This window comes from Ambystoma mexicanum, unplaced genomic scaffold (genome assembly GCF_040938575.1).
Source record: "Ambystoma mexicanum isolate Mex_15411 unplaced genomic scaffold, UKY_AmexF1_1 Mex_scaf66, whole genome shotgun sequence".
Classification (NCBI taxonomy): Eukaryota; Metazoa; Chordata; class Amphibia; order Caudata; family Ambystomatidae; genus Ambystoma; species Ambystoma mexicanum.
Genome location: NW_027182484.1, coordinates 1218725 through 1222637, shown reverse-complemented (window position 1 = coordinate 1222637; position 3913 = coordinate 1218725). Strand labels below are relative to the sequence as shown.

Here is a 3913-nt window from a genome sequence, read left to right as displayed (position 1 = left end):
GCATAGTTAAACCCAATTGTTCATTGTTTTTTATATGAAATGATGATATATCCTTTTGTTTCTTACAGTACATTGGGTTGAAAAACATTTTAACAGGATCTATTGACGAGGGTATATGATTATGAAACAGGGATTTCTTGAACTGCACTCCTATGCTCTACCACTGAGTTAAACCCTTGAATGCTGAAAACTGCACTTTTTTAAAAAAGGTGATAGAGTGGGTGACTGTATGGAACTTGTAGAACTAATGACATCAGTGCACTTCTGGTCAGCTGTACAAATTAATACATTTCATTAAGGGCATATTATTGGTTTCCACCATAGTTTTATAACATTCATATGAGCTTCCAATGGACTATTTCAAACTGATAATATCACCAGTAGAACTTGGGTGAATGTAAAACACAGCTTGTATCATATGAAGAAATCCTAAACAGTTTCATGGTGTTTACCCTATGTTTCAGGAGATGATCAGGAGTATTTCAAATGTAGAAATGTGTTGCTCATTACATAAAATGATAATATTGTAAATGTTTTCTTCAATTTATTTAATTAAACAAATATTTCTACAGGTAAAACAGTTGGATAAGGGGGCACCCAGATTTGAACTAGGGACCTCTTGATCTGCAGTCAAATGCTCTACCACTGAGCTATAGCCCCACTTCTGAAATTTTCCACTTTATTTATTCAGTAATATGTACAAAGTGGAAGCAACATTCAATCACCATCAAAGCAATGCATTTTCAGCCACCAAACCCTCCTTATAAGTATAAGGGGTACAAAAGATGTCCTTTATCTGCCTTGGTAAAATACAGTGAGGTTTCCATTGCAAGAATTCATACATTTCGTATCACATGTAGATCTTGGAACATGGAAAAAAAACTTTTGTCAAATGCACAAATTCTGCAAAACGTAACTGCTTCTCTACTGCAGTTTGTTGATTTTCTGCTAAGAGCATAGTTAAACCCAATTGTTCATTGTTTTTTATATGAAATGATGATATATCTTATTGTTTCTTACAGAGCATTTGGTTGAAAAACATGTTAACAGGATATATTGACAAGGGTATATGGTTATGAAAGAGGGACTTCTTGAACTGCACTCCTACGCTCTACCACTGAGTTAAACCCTTGAATGCTGAAAACTGCCCTTTTTTAAAAAGGTGATAGAGTGGGTGACTGTATGGAACTTGTAGAACTAATGACATCAGTGCACTTCTGGTCAGCTGTACAAATTAATACATTTAATTAAGGGCATGTTATTGGTTTCCACCACAGTTTTATAACATTCATATGAGCTTCCAATGGACTATTTCAAACTGATAATATCACCAGTAGAACTTGGGTGAATGTAAAACACAGCTTGTATCATATGAAGAAATCCTAAACAGCTTAATGGTGTTCACCCTATGTTTCAGGTGATGATCAAAAGTATTTCAAATGTAGAAATGTGTTGCTCATTACATAAAATGCTAAGATTGTAAATGTTTACTTCAATTTATTTAATTAAAAAAATGTTTCTACAGGTAAAACATGTGGACATGGGGGCACCCAGATTTGAACGAGGGACCTCTTGTTATGCAATGAAACGCTCTACCACAGAGCTATACCCCCAATTCTGAAATGTTTACCTAAATTAATTCAGTAATATGTACAAAGTGGAAGCAACATGCAATCACCATCAAAGCAATGCATTTTCAGCCAGCAAACCCTCCTCATAACTATAAGGGGTACACAAGATGTCCTTTATCTGCCTTGGTAAAATACAGTGAGGTTTCCATTGCAAGAAGTCATACATTTGGTATCACATGTAGATCTTGGAACATGGAAAAAAAATGTTTTGTCAAATGCACAAATTCTGCAAAATGTAACTGCTTCTCTACTGCAGTTTGTTGATTTTGTGCTAAGAGCATAGTTAAACCCATTTGTTCATTGTTTTGTATATGAAATGATGATATATCCTATTGTTTCTTACAGTGCATTGGGTTGAAAAACATGTTAACAGGATCTATTGAAGAGGGTATATGGTTATGAAACAGGGACTTCTTGAACTGCTTCCTACCCTCTACCACTGACATAAACCCTTGAATGCTGAAAACTGCCCTTTTTTAAAAAAGTGATAGAGTGGGTGACTGTATGGAACTTGTAGAACTAATGACATCAGTGCACTTCTGGTCAGCTGTACAAATTAATACATTTCATTAAGGGCATATTATTGGTTTCCACCACAGATTTATAACATTCATATGAGCTTCCAATGGACTAATTCAAACTGATAATATCACCAGTAGAACTTGGGTGAATGTAATACACAGCTTGTATCATACGAAGAAATCCGAAACAGCTTAATGGTGTTTACCCTATGTTTCAGGAGATGATCAGGAGTATTTCAAATGTAGAAATGTGTAGCTCATTACATAAAATGCTGAGATTGTAAATGTTTTCTTCAATTTATTTAATTAAAAAAATATTTCTACAATTAAAACAGATGGACAATGGGGCACCCAGATTTGAACTAGGGACCTCTTGATCTGCAGTCAAATGCTCTACCACTGAGCTATACCCCCAGTTCTGAGAAATTCACATTTATTTATTCTGTAATATGTACAAAGTGCAAGCAACATGCAATCACCATCAAAGCAATGCATTTTCAGCCACCAAACCCTCCTTATAAGTATATGGGGTGCAAAGGATGTCCTTTATCTGCCTTGGTAAAATACATTGAGGTTTCCATGGCAAGAAGTCATACATTTCGTATCACATGTAGATCTTGGAAGATGGAAAGAAAATCTTTTGTCAAATGCACACATTCTGCAAAATGTAACTGCTTCTCTACTGCAGTTTGTTGATTTTGTGCTAAGAGCATAGTTAAACCCAATTGTTCATTGTTTTGTATATGAAATGATGATATATCCTATTGTTTCTTACAGTGCATTGGGTTGAAAAACATTTTAACAGGATCTATTGAAGAGGGTATATGGTTATGAAACAGGAACTTCTTGAAAGGCACTCCTACGCTCTACCACTGACATAAACCCTTCAACGTTGAAAACTGCCCTTTTTTAAAAAGGTGATAGAGTGGGTGACTGTATGGAACTTGTAGAACTAATGACATAAGTGCACTTCTGGTCAGTTGTACAAATTAATACATTTCATTAAGGGCATATTATTGGTTTCCACCACAGTTTTATAACATTCATATGAACTTCCAATGGACTATTTCAAACTGATAATATCACCAGTAGAACTTGGGTGAATGTAAAACACAGCTTGTATCATATGAAGAAATCCTAAACAGCTTAATGGTGTTTACCCTATGTTTCAGGTGATGATCAGGAGTATTTCAAATGTAGAAATGTGTTGCTTATTACATAAAATGCTAAGATTGTAAATGTTTACTTCAATTTATTTAATTAAAAAAATATTTCTACAGGTAAAACAGATGGACAAGGGGGCACCCATATTTGAACTAGAGTCCTTTTGATCTGCAGTGAAATCCTCTACCCCTGAGCTATACCCCCATTTCTGAAATGTTCACCTTTATTTATTCAGTAATATGTACAAAGTGGAAGCAACATGCAATCACCATCAAAGCAATGCATTTTCAGCCACCAAACCCTCCTTATAAGTATAAGGGGTACAACAGATGTCCTTTATCTACCTTGGTAAAATACAGTGAGGTTTCCATTGCAAGAATTCCTACATTTCGTATCACATGTAGATCTTGGAACATGGAAAAAAAACTTTTGTCAAATGCACAAATTCTGCAAAACGTAACTGCTTCTCTACTGCAGTTTGTTGATTTTGTGCTAAGAGCATAGTTAAACCCAATTGTTCATTGTTTTTTATATGAAATGATGATATATCCTTTTGTTTCTTAAAGTACATTGGGTTGAAAAACATTTTAACAGGAT

The 3913-nt window shown here is 34.8% G+C and overlaps 2 non-coding genes across 2 annotated transcripts; both read right to left on the bottom strand.

The window, feature by feature from the left end:
* Positions 1–588: 588 nt before the first annotated feature.
* TRNAC-GCA (transfer RNA cysteine (anticodon GCA)) lies at positions 589–660 on the bottom strand. Its single transcript has one exon. It is a non-coding gene; the product is annotated as a tRNA-Cys (tRNA).
* A 1834-nt stretch (positions 661–2494) lies between these two features.
* Positions 2495–2567, bottom strand: TRNAC-GCA (transfer RNA cysteine (anticodon GCA)). The gene has a single exon. It is a non-coding gene; the product is annotated as a tRNA-Cys (tRNA).
* Between the last annotated feature and the right edge of the window lie 1346 nt (positions 2568–3913).